The following is an 18096-nucleotide window of genomic DNA, read 5'->3' on the forward strand; positions in this document are numbered from 1 at the left end:
GGGCTTACTCTAGTTGCCTCGGGCAGGGGCTACTCTTCTTTGCGGGCTTCTCATTGCGGTGGCTTCTCTTGTTGCGGAGCACGGGCTCTAGGCGCGCGGGCTTCAGTAGTTGTGGCACACAGCTTAGTTGCTCCCCGGCATGTGGGATCTTCCCGGACCAGGGATCGAACCCGTGTGCACTGAATTGGCAGGCGGATTCTTAACCACTGCGCTACCAGGGAAGTCCAGTTCCGCCCCCACCCCGCCCTCCCCACCCAGGAAATCTAATTCAAGAGTCAGCCTTGGAGTTCTGCGGTAGACTCTGGAAGAAAGAGGAGATTTGGCCTGAGGGGTGACCCCGGCCCACGGTTGCACCAAAAGTGGGGAACCTTCGCCCTTTACGGAAAGCAGCTCTCTGGGATTGGAATTCCTTAAGGGTCAAAGTCAAACACCACCGGGACCCCCAGCCGCCAAAAAAGGGGACTATCACAGCCTGACGTCCAGAGCGGGGCACAGGATACCTGTCCTGATGGCGTGGACCCCAGGACTACCCCGCTCGGGCTCCAGGAACCCTTTCCCGATCTGGGACAGCAGGACCAGGGCAGACCTGGGAGCGCCCAGGTGAGGGGTAACAAGGAAATAGAGAGAAGAGGAGGAGGAAGAAAAGAGAATAAAGAAAGGGGAGGAAGGCCTGGGGCGCCGTCTCTAAGTGCCTCATCCATCCTCCCAGCTGGGTAGTCACAGCGGATACGTTACTGGACACTTAGCAGGGATGTTTGAGTCTCACTGGAGTAATTGCTGGACTTGAACCCTGAAAGCTATGTGACTTTGGGAGACTGTTGCCTCTCACGGATTTTCTCCCCTACCGGCCTTAACCTAATCGAAGCCCCAGGTACAGCGCCCTGAACCGGGATGTCTGCACCACTGGACCCCCGCCAAGACGCCTACTAAAATTTTAAAAGCACCTGGAGACACATTGAGGCTTTGAAATATTTTCTCTAATTCTCTCTTGCAGTGTTGGGTTCGACGCCCAAGGTTTGGGGCCTCAGGTAGTTCCCAAATCTCTGCAGAGGAACTGTTTTTGTGTAAAAAGAAGTGAGCACATCCGGGATTTGAACACAGGACCTTTCACACCCGAGGCGAGAATCGTACCTCTAGACCAACGAGCCACACAAAACACACCCTTTAGCTCTCTTCTAAGACTTCTTGGCGTCCCAGATGTGGAACAGGGAAGCCAGTGAATTGGTGTGGGGAGGAGGTTCCAATTTCAGATCTGCCGGGAAGTGTTGAGCTCAAAGACCAGTGAGCGAGGCAAGGACCCCAGAGCTCCCCACGCCCACAAAGAGGGGAGCGGCCCCTGCACCCTACCCCCCGACCCAAATCTGGTGGATCCAGCGCTCAGACAACAATGAGCCCACAGGCCCAGAAGGGCCAGCGATCCGTGCGTCCCCTCCCGGCCCTTAGGTCACTTAGCAAACACTCCTTGCAGCCGGGAGCGCGCTTGTGGCCGCACTGGGGTAAAAGCCAGCAAGGAACTCCGGGTCCGGCAGGGCAGCATTGAGTGCCTTTTTTAAATTAGTTTTTAATCATTTAAATTTTATTTTATTTATTTTTTATACAGCAGGTTCTTATTAGTTATCTATTTTATACATATTAGTGTATATATGTCAATCCCAATCTCCCAATTCATCCTACCCCTGGCCACTTTCCCCCCTTGGTGTCCATACGTTTGTTCTCTACATCTGTGGCTATTTCTGCCCTGCGTTGAGTGCCTTTTGACGGCAGGTCACAGGAACGCCTTGCTTGGAAAAGCCACTCCCCCAGGTGTGGTATCCTGGTTACTAGTCGCTACCTGCTGAGTTTCTCAGGACTCCAAACAAAAGGTCCAAACTAGAAAAAGAGCTCGCCCAACGTGGGGCTCGAACCCACGACCCTGAGATTAAGAGTCTCATGCTCTACCGACTGAGCTAGCCGGGCACCCGAGAACTGGTGCTATCGTTGTACATGTTGATGGGGAGTAACGCGAGGGTGATGGGACCTAGAATAGTTAATGACTTAGACGAGGGCACCAGGGGCGGGTCATGCAACAAGGGTGCTTCTAGTCCAGGACTTCCCTCACCACCCAGTAGCTAGGGAACCCGGTTTGGCCCCTATGCCCACCGGCCCACCTGACGTCGGGTGTAGGGAGAAGCAGCTGGGCGTAGGGGGACGGAGGGAGCAGCGCCAAGGGTGAAAACCTAGGGCGAGATGTACCACAGTTAGTTTAACGATTGACCCCTTGAGGGACCTCTGGATTATTTCCAGTTTTTTTGGCTGTTACAAGTACAACAGCTATAAACACTCGTGTACAGGTTTTTGTGTGAACATAGTCTTCATTTTTCTGAGATAAATACCCAAATTGCTGGGTCATATGGTAGTTACATGTTTAGGAGGTTTTTTGTTTATTTTTGCTGCGTTGGGTATTCGTTACTACGCACGGGCTTTCTCTAGTTGCGGAGAGCGGGGGCTACTCTTCGTTGCGGTGCGTGGCTTCTTACTGCGGTGGCTTCTTTTGTTGCGGAGCACAGGCTCTAGGCACGCAGGCTTCAGTAGTTGTGGCACGCGGGCTCAGTAGTTGTGGCGCATAGGCTTAGTTGCTCCGCGGCATGTGGGATCTTCCCGGACCAGGGTTCACACCTATGTCCCTTGCATTGGCAGGCTGATTCTTAACCACTGCGCCACCAGGGAAGCCCCACATGTGTGGTGACCCACTGTCTCCAATAAAATGTTCAATAGAAGTAGAGAGTGTCAGCATCCTTGTTGCATTTCTAACCTCAAAGAGAATGTTTTCAAGGTTTCACCACAAATATGAAATTTGCTGCAGTATTTTGTAGATAATTTGAGAAGTTATGGGTATTTCCTTCTTTGGCTAATTTACTAAGAATTTTAAAAATCATGAATGAAAGTTGGATTGTATCAGATACTTTCCCCTGAATTTATTGAATACATTTCCCAATTTTCTCATGTCAAATCAACCTTGCATTCCCTAGGATAAATTCAGCTTGGCTGTGACATATTATTCTTTTTACATCTCGTAAGATTTGGTTGGCTAATATTTTAAGATTTTATATTTATTTTCATGAGCAAGATTATGTGCTTTTAAATGTCTTTTTCATGCTGTCCATGGTTAGTTTGTTATCAGAATAGCACTAGCCTCATAAAATGTGTTCAGAGGTTCCCTCTTCTATGCAACATTTTGTGTGGGACTAAAATTTTATTTCTTGAATGTTTGTTAGCGTGCTCCACTGATGCCATCTGGGTCAAGAATTTTCGTTGGAGGGTAATACTTGACTATTGATTCACTTTATTAGTTTTAAGATCATTTACCTTTTTATTCCAGTTTGATTCCATTAAGGCATGTTTTATATTTCAAAAAATTATATATTTCTTTCTAAATTTTTACAAAGTTGTTTAGAATATGCTTTTATTATCTTCTTAAATTATGCAATAAGTGTAAAGTCATTCCTTGATATAGGTTATGTGTGTCTTCTGTCATTATTTCTTAACCAGTTTTTGCAGAGTTTTATCAATAACATTAGCTTTTTCCAAGACCTGCCTTCCAAGATTTGTCATTAATCTCTATTGTACGCCTGTTTTCAACTTCATTACGTTCATCTCTTCATCATTTCTTCCCTTGTTCTAATTTATCTGAGTTTATTTTTGCTGCACTTTTTCTAACTTCTTGTCATTAGCTTTCAACCTGTCTTCTCTATTACACACATCTAAGGCTATCAATTTCCCTCTAACTACTGCATTATCCATGTCTTAAAGGTTTTGGTATGTAGTATTTTTTTTTTTTTTTGGTATGTAGTATTTTTATCATCATTTATTTCTAAGTATTTTCTAAATCCCATTGTAATTTCTTCCTTAACCTATGGAATATTTAGAAGTGTATTGCTTAATTTGTAAACATATGGGATATTTTAGGGGTTTTTTGTATTATTTTGACCTATTTTTAGTTTACCATTTCTCTCATCTTTTTAAACCAACTGTTAATACATCTATTGAGTTTTGTTTCATTTTTTGCATACTTTTATTTTTAGAAAAATTTAGTCCTGTTTCATTCTTCTAAAGCATTTTACAGAGCTCCTGTTCTCAAATATATTTTCATTATTGTCTTTCATGTCTTTATACATGGTAGAGATAGTTGCGTTATAGTCTGTGTCTGATAATCTTAGCATCTGAAATCTTTCCAGTTTTATTTCCATTGTCTATTGTTCATTGGTTGTTGCTCATGGTGCCTCGTTTCCTTGCTATTTTTCATTGTGAGTAGCCCATTTTCCTTGTGTGGGGAATCCTGTGAGATCTAGAATAAAAGTGTATTTCTCTACAGAAAATTGTTTACTACTTACCAGTCATGGGTCACTTTAAACTAAATTTTCTACTTGATTTCCCCTCACCCCAGTTGGTCCTCAAGTTCCCAGCATTGGATTATTCATGATCCTTGGTTCAAGGCACAAAACCTCACCATCCCAAACAAAAAGGAAGACCCTCTGCCACCCATTTCTCTGCTTCCTCCTCTCCAGCGTAACCATCCTTAAGGTTCTATGAGAGGCAAATTCTCTTGGCACCCCATGGCACTCTTCTTTCCAGCACAAGCTGAAGGCGTCGGCCAGCAAGCACTTGAGACCCCACGGTGGGGCGGGGGGGACTTTTCCTGGGCCACTGTGCCCGGGGAAGTGGGAAAGGCTGGAGGAGTTAACCTCCCTCCCGATTTCCTCTCACTCCCGGGTACTTTGAGGAAAGGTGCCTTCCCACTGAGCAACTGTTTTGTAGGAATTTGGAGCCTGGAGCCATCCCCACCTCAGGGTTCTGCACAACAGACGTCCACCCCTGTAGAGTTCTCGAACATGTTTTGTTAGGCTTACTCACAGGTCTGAGATATTCTCTGATAGTGGTAAGGTGTGTGTTGTCCTGAATCCATTGCTTGACGTTACTGAGCTGGCAGGACAAGGGGTGGGGGTGTAACCACGTGGGATAATAGCCTTAGACCAACAACACACCCACTATTGTTCTTCAGATGCTTAGATTTTGAACTTTCCCGTGATAGCAGGTCCTGGTGCTTGGTGTCTGGGCTCCTGGTGTCCACCTCTTGCGCCTCGCGAAGGCAGCCCCCTGAGCTGCAGAACAGGGCAGAGGAGACACGGCTCCTGGCGGGCGCTGGGGTCCAGGGCCACGGTACTCCTCCTGACCTCAGGCAGGGAAGGAGGAGAGATGCAGCAGGCCACGCCAGGTAGAACAACTGGGTTTGGGGTGGGAGCAGGCTCGGGATGCCGGCTGCAATCGCCAGCAACCCATCACTTCTCCCCAGGCTAATGCCTTGGCCTCCTGACCGGGCAGTGTGGGCCCAGGCTTGACGTTTCAGAGGCCTCCAGCTGGTGAAGACGGGGCTCCTGATGCACAGAGGAAGAAAAGACCTCTCCAGTCTTCGGTGCCTCGAACCTGGACTGACAAAAGTAGCTTGTTGCGAGACTCGTGGAGACGCTTTGGCTACTGGTCCTCAATGTAATTTTCTAAACCACAGTGGGTGGCATTGAGTGGGGCTGAGACACACAACTGGGGAAAAAGTAGGGCTCGTGCAGAACTTGAACGCAGAATCTGTCGCACCCTAAGCAAGAACCATACCCCTAGACCAACGAGCCACTCAACCTGCATTCTTTGGCTCTCCCCTATGACGCTGTGACACCCCGGGGGTGGGACCGACAAGGCCAATGAAGTGGCTCGAAGAAGAGATTCCAATTTCAGACCCACCGGGAAGTGTAGAGTTCCAGGACCCATGAGCAGGGAGAAAACCCAGCGCTCCCTGTGCCGACAAAGTAGGCAGCAGACCTTGCCCTCTCCCCAGTGCGGTGGTCCCCGCCGCCTCTCCTCCGTGCTCGGACGACAAAGAGCCCCCGGCCAGGAAGGGTGGCAGGCCTTAAGTCCCCGCGCCGCTCTTCGGTCCCTTTGCTGGCCTCCTCTCAGCCGCGAGCGCGCTGGGGACCCGCGAGGCCAAAGCCGGAGAGGAGCTCCTGGCCGCGCGGGGCAGGCGGACTGCTCAAGAGCCGGCGGGGGCGCGCGAAGGGTCCTTGGGCCGCGATCGCCGGGACGCTCGCTTTGGAAAAAGTCGAACCCCCAAGTATTGGCACCCAGTAATTGCTCACCAAACCCCTGCGGAGTGCACGGAGGAAACGGCCACCACCGCCTCTGCCTCCCCTCGCTGCTCCCGCTTCTCCCGGCTCCGCTCCCAGCTCCCGCCACGGTGAGATCAAAACCAAGAAAGCGAGCACGTGGAGCCTCCAACCTGAGAGGCTGACTTTGAGAGTCGCTTTGTTCTACCGACTGAATCAGCCGGCCAGCTACGGTCCTGGCCTCGGATGTCCTAGGATGGCCTGGTGGGGGGGGGGGGGGGGGGCACGGCCCCCTAGAGGGAGGCGGGTTAGCTCACCAACCAGACCCCACACCTGGGCGGGTCCCGATGCCCCTCCCAGCTCACCAAAGGGGAGGAGGAGGAGGTTCCTCCGGTCCTGTTGGGCAGCAAGAGGACGCTGCCCTCAGAACAGCGAGAGCCGAGTCCAGGAGTCGGGGGTCGGGCTCTGGGGCACGCTGTGCAGTCGATATGTCCTTCCCAGATGTTCAACCATTTCCCCACCCCTCTGGATCTGTGGCGCCATTTCTTCGCTCTCTCATCTGGGAAGCCCCGGGGCCGAGCGCAGGACCCAACACTGAAGTTCTGCCCATGGAAGCCCGGGAGTCTGTCTCTCTCTCTCTCCCTCCCTCTCCCCACCACTAAAACGCAACTTTAAGTAAGAGTAGGGCTCACCTGCGACTCGAGCAGCGACCATCCCGAGCCATAAGACGTGTACCCCTAGAGCAACCAATAATGCACTTTCCTTCGCTGTTTGCCGGAGTCATCTCCTTTGCGCGCCGATCCCACTCTCAGAGGAAGCCGTCTGCATCTCCCTGACGCCTCCACTGGTCGATCTTCCGTCCTCCGCTGAAAACGCTGAAAGGAAAAAGAAAAAGAGAGGGCGCTGCTAGAATTTGAACTCGGGAAACGAGTAGGGCTCGTCCGGGATTTGAACCCGGGACCTCTCGCACCCAAAGCGAGAATCATACCCCTAGACCAACGAGCCACCACGGCAGCCTTCTTCTTTTCTCTCTCAGCCCTTCTACAGGTGACTTATGTGAAGCTCGCCCCGATAGCTCAGTTGTTAGCTTGCGCACCTGTGAAGCCGACTCTGTGGGTTCGCGGGTTCGCAGCCGCTGTCAGATTTCAGATCGAGGGTTAGATTATCTGCTCCAAGTGCGGCGGGAGCCAGAGGAAGACCGCGCAGCTGCGGCTCTCCGTTCTCGGGAGGCCCCTAAAACCACGGCTTTCCTATTACACATGGAGGCAGGAGACTCGCAGCCCTGTTCCAGGGTGAACAGCTCGCCCGCAAGCGGCCCCACACGGGACCAATCGCGGGTATCTACTCCTGGGCCTCGTCAGGGAGGGAGGCAAAACAGACACTGGAACTACTGAACAGCCCTATATTCCTCTACTTGATCGACACCTACCTGATAGACACCTGGATCAAATTCTCCCTCAACAGAGCAGTGTCTCTGAGCGAGAGGAGGAGGAGGTTAGGTGGAATGGTTCATTGGTCCAGGGGTATGATTCTCGATTAGGTACAAGAGGGTCAAATTCCTGGAGGAGCCCAGGTTTTCACACTTTCTTGTATTTTACTTGGGGACAGTTTTCCCCGAGGAGGAAAACCCTTGTCGGCCTTAAAGAGCGTTGGTTCTTGCCTTGTTCTGAGAGTCTAGAAGCTGCCATGAGAGGCCCCACCCTCTACAAAGGAGCAGACAACTCCGAGGGCAGGACCCAGCCCGGATTCCTCCGGTGAGCAGGAATTTGTGTGTTTCAGCTCACTGTGCCTCCAACAGGGCACATTTTAGTCGGGAGTGGACAGCTGGGAGCAGAAAACCAATCCACGTGGGACCGGAATCCACAATAGGTGCCAAAAAGCCCGCCCAACGTGGGGCTCGAACCCACGACCCTGAGATTAAGAGTCTCATGCTCTACCAACTGAGCTAGCCGGGCAACTGTGGCCAGTTGACTACGGCCAAGTTTTCAAACTTGACTGGCTGTGGACCATTCCCAAATGACTGGATGGGGCAGGTCCCGGGGTCAGCGGGGACATGGAGTCCCCTCAGGGCATTCTGTGGGTCTAGACTGCCTGGAATCCTCGGCGTCTACAGGCCAGGAGCAGCTGTGCCGGGTTGGGGGTGAGGCGCCTCACTGACCAACGGACAGACGAACGGCCAGCGGCTCAGCAGCCGCCGGAAGCCCTGCGGCGTGGACAAAACTCAGGGCTGACACGCCCGAGCTGATCCCGGGACTCGCGGCCCCGCGGCCCGAAAATGACAAGGGGCCCACATAGATGCTGCTGCTGAATATCTAGGTTAAAGTCGCGTCTTGGCTCAGGAAGATGTCAGGGTCTGTTCCAGATCATGGACGTTTTCAGCTGCATGCATTGCCCTCAACCCCAACCCCAAAAGTTAGTCTGAGATCCTGGATGGTGCCGGTCGCCTAGTTGAATCCGGTCTTTCTCTGGGCCTTGACACCACCTGAGGCCCACCTGTTGAGGCCAGGGTCCCCGCACCATCCTGAGGCCAGGGGAGGTGGGTGCGCCAGCTTGAGGTGGCGCCAGGGATGTGGGAACCCAGCCTCTTCCTCAGAGCGATGGAAAGCAGGCATGACCCGTGGATTCCTCCTGCCCTTGAAATATTTTGCTGGACCCTGACTCTGAGTCCAGCTGGATCACCTGATGGGAGCAAGCCCTTAGGATCCAGAGCTAGGGGTTGCCAATCTAGGACAAGACTGTTCAGGTTCCTGCCCAAAGGGGTGGGGAGGAGTGTGAGGTGGGGAGGCAAGAGGGGCCCCGGGAACTGGGAGGGGCCTCAGGGAGAAAACCTGGGCTTCCACCAGCCCAGAGTTGCCCTGCTCAGGGAGGTGGCTGGGGTGGCCTGGGGTGGCCTGGGGTGGGCAGACAGGCCGGAAACTCAGGCAGGAGTCTTGAGGCACTGTTCTAAATGCTTTACCAAAACATTAAGTAACTTAAGATCCCAACCAAATCTTTGAGACATGAGCTGTTACTATCCCCACTTTACAGATGGGTAAACTGAGGCCCTTGAGAGCCCAGGCTTGGTGGGTCCAGATCTGTGAAGTCCAGATGAGGAATAGAGGAGCCTGGTCCTGCAACCCTCCCTCAACCCTAAAAGAACTGCCCAGGATTTGTGTCCTTGACCTTCCACACTTATGGGGAGGCGCAAGACCCCAGACCACAAGCCACTTGGCCGTGGAGATTTCCCAGTTCAGGATCTCTCCAGGAAGCACAGAATTCTCCTGAAACTGAGGTTCAGGGATGGAGTCTGTGCACGGAAGTATGGATGCATGGGTCAGGGACATGGGTCAGCCCACAGTATCCCAAAGTGAGACCTGGACAACGAGGGGAGAGGGCAGGGCTCCGGCTCCAGAAACCCCTCTCTTCACTTTCTCCTGTCTCAACCCTTTTGCTCTCCATCATAACGTAAGGCACCTAGAATCAGGGCCCACCATTCCATCCACACCACAAAAGTGTCCTGAGTGCAAGGGAAGGGCTTGTCCAGGATTTGAATCCAGGGCTTCTCACTCCTAAAGCTAGACATATACCCCTAGAAATCCATCAAGGTCAGTTACTTCCCCTGCCTCTCTTCCTTCCCTGGAAGTGGTGTTGCTCCCTGTTAGGTGGGGACTGTATTGTCCATTCTTCTGACAACCATTGGCTGAGCCAGGCCTTGAGCTGAGGCTGGGGATACACTGAGTACCAACTTGCCCACAGAACCAGTGACGGTAGGACTGTGAATGGCAACAGGGTCTCCTGGATGCTGGGAGGAATCCCTGGAGAGAAGCATCTCAGGGCTGGGGCAGGGAAGGTGGGTGCAGCAGGTGTGGGGCTGCCTGCATTTGAGAGGGGAGGGTAGAAATTGTCCCCTAAAATAAGAGAGAATCTGGCCCCTGATGCTGGGGTCAGGTTTAATTTTAAACATGTCTATTCCTTATTCCTATACTATCCTTTCTGTCACCTGGGCTCCCAGCCTCCTCTGTCCACCCGTGCAGGGGCCAGGGAGTTGCACAGGGCTCCCCAGGGGGGCCCAGCTCTCTCCTGTGGGTCTGAACAGAGCATGTCTGGAAAAGGCCAGGAGGCCACATCTTGGGGTGTCCTATGGGTGATATTATTTTGTGGATTCCAGGTTGTTCTGGTCTCCACAATGAGATAGTAATATTTACTCATGCTGGGAGCCCAAGAGTATCTGGGTGCAGGCCTCAGTTAAACCCAAAAGTCCAGAGCCGTAAAAGGCAGGTCCAAGGTGTGGTACAGACCACATCCCTGAGATAAGAGCCTCAGTTCAGCAACCCACCCTGCATCCACAGTGGCAGCAGCATTAGGGGGGTAAGGGGGTGTTTTAAGAGGAAGGCAGAGCCTGGTGCCCTGGAGGCAGGTAGACCAGGGAGGATCCTCAGCTCCTTCCACCTAATTCCCATGCCTTGGGAGCCTCCAGAGACCAGGATACAGGTGTGGGTCCCTACCAGGCTTCAGGCTCTGGCCCAGGGTGGTCGGGAGGAGCAGACTGGTTGAGTTCCTTGGGCTCTGGGGTCAGGGCTGCTCTGAGGCCCTTTGCTTGCAGAGACAGAGGCAGCAGTGGAGGAGGCTGAGGGTGGTTTGAAATCCAAGCCTGTTCCTCTGCTAGGAGCAGGAGTGTGACCACAGGTCCTCAGTCAAAGGGCAATGGGATGTTAGGACCCTGCCTCCTGGGTGGGTGTCCCCGTCGACCTGGCCTCTTTTCCTCCCGATCACCAGGTTTGGATGCTTTCCCCTCCAACACCCTCACTCAGAGCATTCCCTGCGGTAAGACAACCCTACCACCCACCCATAGAGAGGAGTAGAATGTGAGCCTCCTTTAATGTGAAGATGTAGGGGGTCCTATCGACCCACACAAAGCCAACTTAAGGGTATGAGTGAGGCAGGGAGACCCCAGTCAGTAGAGGAGCAGATGCAAGTAGAGCAGTAGAGGGCAGTGCAAGTGCAGGTGGGGCCCAGGTGACTGGCTACTCCTACCCTTTTTCTTCCCATCCTTTAAGTCCCGCAGGCGAGTACAGGCGCCAAATCCTGGAACTCAGACTCCCACTCGTGGCCCAAGTTCCAGCGCCGCAGAGGAATGTCGGGGTCCCATCCCTGGACAGTGGCCCACTCACCGGAGCCTCCGCCGCAGACAAACCGGGTCCCCTTTGTCGCGTGCTTCGGTGGGGTGGTTTGAGGTCTGAGGTCGCTGAGTCCACAGTCTGTATGCCCGGAATCCGAGGAGCTGCAACCTCCTCTCTCTTCCTGAGCATGATCCCGGGGCCAGGTCCTGGGTCCGAGCCTCAAGGGCGTCGTCGTGGGACAAGGTGCCACGCCGGTCCGAGGATGAGTGCAGAGGTTCCGAGCTCTCCCCGCACCCCCACCTCGGTCCTTGTCCACAAGTCCCAGTGTCCTTCCCAACAGGGTCCCGCGGTCCCCCCTCGCCTCGCCTCCAGGTGAGACGAGCGGAGGGTGAGGGACACTTACTCCAGCTGGAAAAGTCCGAAGCAACCGCCTCCCCTGTGCTGGGCACTAAAAAGGGGAGACCTGGTGGAGCTCCTCCTCCTGGAGGGGGCTTCGGAGCCTTCCCGGTTTGCCCCACCTGAAACAGACAGGGTCTGAAAACTCCCCCAAGGCTAGCACCATACCCTTAAACCAAAAAGCCAGAACGAAGATGCGGGCTCCCGGTACTCGGTCACCCTGACTCCCCCATCTGGGGCAGAGGCGGGATTCTCCGCTCCGGGGGAGGGAACCTGGGGGAAGTTTCGGTCCCGATACCTCCAAAGGGAGGGTGAAGTTAGGCTCGGTGTTCTGGGGTCCGGGGTCCAGTCCCGGAGATGCACACGCAGGGCGGCTTCCACCAACGGCCCGGCTCCCTCCTCCATCCCCACCAGGCGCGGCGGGGACTTGAGCGGCCGATGAGCTGGGGAGGCCCCAGGACCCAACGGGACCGGGCCCGGGGGCGTCCAAGATGGGCCCTAAATAAAGCAACCAGCACAGCAAAATGCTGGAACAGACATCGGCCGCCGGAAGAGTGGAAGGGGGCGGGTCCTGGACGGGAAGCCAGCTACCAGGTAGTGCGCCCCGGTGGCCTAATGGAGAAGGCACTGGCCTCCTAAGCCAGGGATTGTGGGTTCGAGTCCCACCCGGGGTACTCACTCACAATTTTGGCATTGCTATGCTGGGGTGGCTTCTGTTGGCAAAAACTGTTGTCAGCCACGTCTCTGAGAGCTGCAACTTCTAGGACCCCCGAGGTTAGGGGACGGGTGTTTCTTTACACCCTTGAAGGTGAGGAAAGAAGGGAGCTGGGGCCACCTGGGGCTGAACCCACTGAGGCTAGCTGGGGGGTGAGGGGCATCTCACAGAGGTGCAATACCTTTAAAGTTCTGATATGTATTTTTAAACTATCTATCTAGAATGTTTACATTTAAAAATCAATGTACATCTTATAGACTAAGAAACGACCATATGATCACCTCAATACATGCAGTAAAGGCATTTGATAACTCCAACCTCCATTCCTGATTTTAAAAAAACTCTCAGCAAACTGATGTTGAGGGGTAGGAGAGAGAGCGAGGAGCTATGAGAAAACTTTTGAGGATGACGAATATGTTCATTATCTTGACTGTGGTGATGGTTTGGGTGTACACAAATGTCAAAACATATAAAATTGTGCACTTTAAATGTATACAATTTATTATGTATCAAAACTTTAAAAAATTGAAGTATAATTGATGTACAATATTATATAAGTTACAGGTGTACAATATAGTGATTCACAATTTTAATGCCGCAGAGCAACTAAGCCCGTGGGCCACAACTACTGAGCCTGCGCTGTAGAGCCCACGAGCCGCAACTACTGAGCCAGCACACCTAGAGCCCATGCTCCACAACAAGAGAAGCCACCGCAATGAGAAGCCTGCGCACCACAACAAAGAGTAGCCCCCCACTAGCTGCAACTAGAGAAAGCCTAAGACCCAAAAAAGACCCAAAAATAAATTTAAAAAAAATTTTAAAGGTTATACTCCATTCATAGTTACTATAAAAATTGGCTATATTCCCTGTGATGTACAATATAGCCTTGTGGCTTATTTTGTACATAATAGTTTCTACCTACTAACTCCTTGCACTTGTGATACCCCTCCCCCCTGCCCTCTCCCCACCGGTAACCACTAATTTGTACTCTATATCTGTGAGTCTGAATAAAATTTTTTTTAATGACCACAAAATTATTTGACACTCTTTCCACTGAGAAGTGGCATCTGTGTCTCTTCTCCCTGAGCCTCAGTGGGCTGTGACTTCTTCATACAATAATGTATGGCAGAAGTTACACTGTAGAACCTCCAGGGTTGAATCATGAAGGGGGATGCAACTTCCATCTTGTTCAGTAGAACACATACATGGGGTTCCATGTTGCCAGGTAAGAAATTCAATTAGCCTGAATCTTCCATGCTGTGAGAAAGCCCAAGCCACATGGAGAGGTCATGTGCAGATGTTCCATTCCATAGCACCAGCTGAGCTCAGTCTTTGATTCATCTCAGTTCATATGACAGCTGTGTTGTTAAAGGAGCCTCCAGATGTTTCTAGACTTCAAGTCTTTGCAGCCAGGCCCCAAATTTAACAGACACAAGTTATACCTGCTCTTCCCTGTTGAATTCCTGACCCACAGAATCAATGAGCATAATAAAATATTGCTTTATGCCACTACATTTGAGAGTGTTACATAGCAATAATAACTGACAAATAATAACTATTAAACTAAAAGATGGCAAACATATTTAATGGAAGAATTTTGAAAGCTTCTCACTATGAATTCTGGAACAAAACAAGAATGCCTCCTATCACATTTCAATTTAACATCTTATTAGAGGTCTTAGTGCAATCAGGCAAGAAAAGTAGTTAAAAGGTATAAGTAAGGATTGGAAATAATTAAACAATACTGCCTTGATTCACAAAGAACATGCCTGAATAGGTAGAAAATCCTACAGATTAAAAATAATAAAAAAATAATGAGTTTCACAATGTAACTGAATCTAAGATTAATATACAAAAATGTATTTTTATGTAACTGCAAAACATAGAAAATTATATTCAAAGTGATATAATTTACAATAGCATCCACAAAATCAAATACCTAGCAAAAATTCTAATGAAAGATGCGCCAGACCTATTTCAGAAAAATATAAAACACTATTATGATCAATTAAAGAAGACCTTGATAAATGAAGAGATACATCATGTTCATGAGTTGAAAGACATTATTGTAATGATATCAAATCACCCCCAACTGACCTACAGAATCAATGTTAGACCAATCAAAATCCCAATCACTATTTTTGTATAAATTGACAAGCTGATTCTAACACTTATATGAAAGTGCAAATGACCAACAATAACAAAAACAAATTTGAAAAACAAATTTCGGAGATTTACACTCCTGAATACCAAGATTTATTATGAACCGAAGTTATTTTGGTCACAAGGGTAAACAGATCATGGAACAAAGCAGCGCAGTATTAGAATCACACGTACTCAGATTCTTGATTTGTGAAAGTTTGCACTACAAAGCAGTGGGGGAAAGGACGGTCTTTTAAATAAATTGCTCTGAACCAAAACTGTCCCCCTTTAACAGATGGTGAAATTACGGCCTACAGGGCTAAACGTCTTGAGTCCAGAGCCTGGGTTGGGAGGAATGCGACCCCCCCTCCCCCCGCTACAGGGTCTAAAACAGAAGGGAATATTTTTACAACTACGGGTTCGGTCAGCGTTTGGACCTGGGACCTCTGTCCCCAACAACAAAAGTCATGTCTCTAGCCCAGCGCAGTCCATTGTTGAAGGCCACAAAAACGAGCCACATCTGTCATTTAAACTCATCTAGCAGCAGATCTTTTTTTTTTTTTTTTTTTGCAGTACGCGGGCCTCTCACCGTTGCGGTCTCTCCCGTTGCGGAGCACAGGCTCCGGACGCGCAGGCTTAGCGGCCACGGCCCACGGGCCCAGCCGCTCCGCGGCACGTGGGATCCTCCCGGACCGGGGCATGAACCCGTGTCCCCTGCATCCACAGGCGGACTCCCAACCACCAGCAGATCTTTTTTTAATTCTTTAAATTTAATTTAATTTTATTTCTTTGGCCTCACCACACAGCTTGCAGGATCTTAATTCTCGGATCAGGGATCGAACCAGGGGCTCCGGCATTGAGAGCGCGGAGTCCTAACCACTGGACTGCCAGGGAATTCCCACAGATTTAAAAAATATAAGTAAAAAGGTAAAATTAAGTGTAATGTATTTTAATCAACCCAATATATCCAAAGTATCATTTCAACACATACTCAGACTTCTTACGTTTTTTGAACAAAGCCTTCAAAAGCCAATGCGTATTATTACACTTAAAGCAGCAATCTCAGTCGGACCAGCCGGAGGAAACCAGTGTCCAGCCGGGGAATAGCTGCCCTGATCGAAGAACACAACGAAGCTGCTTTTGGGGACTGGGGAGTTCAAGGGCTGCCTGGACCTCTGCGGTTAGGTTCCCCGGGCTGGAGAGGAGGGGAGGGACGCGGGGGCGCGGGGGCCCGGGTCAGCAGGGGTGGGCCTGGAGCAGAGCGCAATACGCATGGTCGGATGAGTCTCTAGGCTCGGTCTCTCATCCCCGAGCTTTAAAACAGTGAAAAACCGGAACACACAACTTGAGCTCGTCCGGGATTTGAACCCGGGACCTCTCGCACCCGAAGCGAGAATCATACCCCTAGACCAACGAGCCTCCCTAGAGAATCATCCTCCAGTGCTTCCTTCACAACTATTCCCATCGCCCCGCGACTAGGGTTTATCCCGAAGTGGACTGGGAGGAGCACTGGAATCACAGCGGGGAGACCCAGGAAACCCAGACCGGCAGGGGCAGAAAGAGGGGTCCGCTAAGCCCGGACAGGGCCGAGGAGATCGATTCCTGGACCACAACAGGGGATAGATTCTTGCCCCAGGGGAGTGAAGAGCAGAAATGTGGGGGTGGGGGAAGGGCGGGGACGGGAGGCTTGGGTGACCCGGAGAGCACCTTACTCTCCAGGGGAACCCGAGCCTCAGGCTGACAGCCGTGGGGCTGTGGATTGTGGCTGGGGAGCAGGCAGGAGGCAGGGGACCGGCATCAAGTAAGCCCTGGTCCTACGGTGGGGCCCCTGCCCTGGAATCTCTAGGGGAGGAGGAACAGGGGGGAAGGAGGGGAAGGTTCCGCTTTTTGCGCCGGGCTCCAGGGCTGCCAGCCTGCGGCGGGGAGAAGAGAGCTCCGATGATAGAGGATTCTGGCTCTCCCTGTTGATCCCCAAAGCGCCGCAGGGTGGACGACGACCACCTTGGGAGCCTCCTGCGGTTCGGGCAAATCCTTTCCGCGGGAAAAGTAAGGCAGAGTGTGGTAAACAGTGGCTGGCTCGTTTGAATAATTCAGTGGGGTTTAGGGTGTAGGGGCTGTCCCTAGGGGTCTAATATCTGGCCCTGGGTGATTTGGGGAAGGGGAAATATTGGCCTGGTGTGTGAAAGTTAGATAAGGAGTTGGGTCAGGGTGTGGACTGGAAATTGGTTGGTTTGCAAACTGTTTACTTTCTCTAGAATTAGCTGACCCTGGGGTTGGCAGTCTCTTCCTAGCCAGCAGACCCCTCCAAGAGGTCAAACAATCATTAAAAAAAAAAAGACCACACAGGTGTCTTCACCCACTTCACCCTGTCTATCCTTCCTTTACCAAGCAAAGGTCCCATGCCTTCTCCGGAGCTCCACGATGGTCTGTAACCCTAGCTCAGGCAATGGTGTGTCGAGGTCCTGGAATTTGTCCAAGGGTCTTGTGATTGGTCTGGCTAGGATTCCGTGAATGCTTGCTTTACAGGAGAGAATCTGAACTCCCTCACTCCAGCTTGGCAAAAGCTGGGCTCAGCGTGGGGCTCGAACCCACAACCCTAAGATTAAGAGTCTCATGCTCTACCGACTGAGCTAGCCGGGCGAAGACAAGAACGATCCTTGACGCCCAGCTTCTCAGAGTCCCAAAGGCAGGTCCTGCAAAAAATGGCAAAGGTGCAGCCGCCCCCGGAGTCGACCTTCTGGAGGCTGGACACAGTCCTTGACTGGGACTCTGGACATCCAAACCCGGCACCACGCCCCCACCCTGCCCCCCATTCTCAGCCAGCTGTCAGCGGACAGGGAATCTTTCACCTGGTGTTAAAGTGGAATTTTTGGCGTGGGGCCATTAGCCACAGCCCTGGGTCGGGGTCATTCAGGGTGGTCCGTGGGGGGTGAGGATGGGGGCAAGGAACAGCCTCTCTCGAGGATCAGGGGAGCCTGGGTTGACACTCCCTCTGCTTGCATAAACCCAGACCCTAACTCAGTACTGAGCCCCTGCCTATTTATGGCTCCAATTCTTTTAAAATGACCCAAAGAATCAGCCCCCTCCCACTCCTCTGCGGATCTATGTGCAGGGCCACAGAGAGGCCCACGAAGTCCCAGAGGGGAGGGTTCGTTGGCCAGTTCTGTTTGCCCCGTTGTAGAGTCCTCACCTCTGTGACTCCACGAAGCCACAGCATGCCCAAGACCACCAATGTCTTGGGAATATAATGGAAAAATCCGAACCTCTCCTGGGTCCCACCCACAATGGTTCATCTGTCCAGAAGGTCCCTGGGGCAGGGGCACATCGTTTACCATTCCTGCTCAGCTAGGAAAACCGATCCTGCGTGGGATTCTGTTCCTGACCTCCCACTACTTCCCCACAAAGTCTCAGACTCTAGAAAAGCTGCCGCTACTGAAAAGTCAGAAGAGCTAGACTGAATGAGGAGCCTCTTACCCCCTCCCAGCCCCCCACAGTGCCAAGGATGACAGCCCAGCCTTAGCAAAGTAACCAGAACACCCTCATCCCAGCCTTGGGGATCTGTAGGAGGAGCTAAGTTATGCCGATGTCCAAAGCTGGAGCTCCATTTGCCCCAAAC

The 18096-nt window shown here is 51.7% G+C and overlaps 6 non-coding genes across 6 annotated transcripts; 1 reads left to right on the forward strand and 5 right to left on the reverse strand.

The window, feature by feature from the left end:
* Positions 1 to 1883: 1883 nt before the first annotated feature.
* Positions 1884 to 1956, reverse strand: TRNAK-CUU (transfer RNA lysine (anticodon CUU)). Its single transcript has one exon. It is a non-coding gene; the product is annotated as a tRNA-Lys (tRNA).
* Positions 1957 to 7061: 5105 nt separating this feature from the next.
* Positions 7062 to 7133, reverse strand: TRNAP-UGG (transfer RNA proline (anticodon UGG)). The gene has a single exon. It is a non-coding gene; the product is annotated as a tRNA-Pro (tRNA).
* An 877-nt stretch (positions 7134 to 8010) lies between these two features.
* On the reverse strand, positions 8011 to 8083 carry TRNAK-CUU (transfer RNA lysine (anticodon CUU)). Its single transcript has one exon. It is a non-coding gene; the product is annotated as a tRNA-Lys (tRNA).
* A 4141-nt stretch (positions 8084 to 12224) lies between these two features.
* Positions 12225 to 12297, forward strand: TRNAR-CCU (transfer RNA arginine (anticodon CCU)). The gene has a single exon. It is a non-coding gene; the product is annotated as a tRNA-Arg (tRNA).
* Positions 12298 to 15826: 3529 nt separating this feature from the next.
* Positions 15827 to 15899, reverse strand: TRNAP-CGG (transfer RNA proline (anticodon CGG)). The gene has a single exon. It is a non-coding gene; the product is annotated as a tRNA-Pro (tRNA).
* Positions 15900 to 17047: 1148 nt separating this feature from the next.
* Positions 17048 to 17120, reverse strand: TRNAK-CUU (transfer RNA lysine (anticodon CUU)). The gene has a single exon. It is a non-coding gene; the product is annotated as a tRNA-Lys (tRNA).
* Between the last annotated feature and the right edge of the window lie 976 nt (positions 17121 to 18096).

Source organism: Delphinapterus leucas, chromosome 15 (assembly GCF_059928025.1).
Source record: "Delphinapterus leucas isolate spDelLeu-1000000601 "Yukka" chromosome 15, BTC_Dleu_Yukka2, whole genome shotgun sequence".
Taxonomy (NCBI): Eukaryota; Metazoa; Chordata; class Mammalia; order Artiodactyla; family Monodontidae; genus Delphinapterus; species Delphinapterus leucas.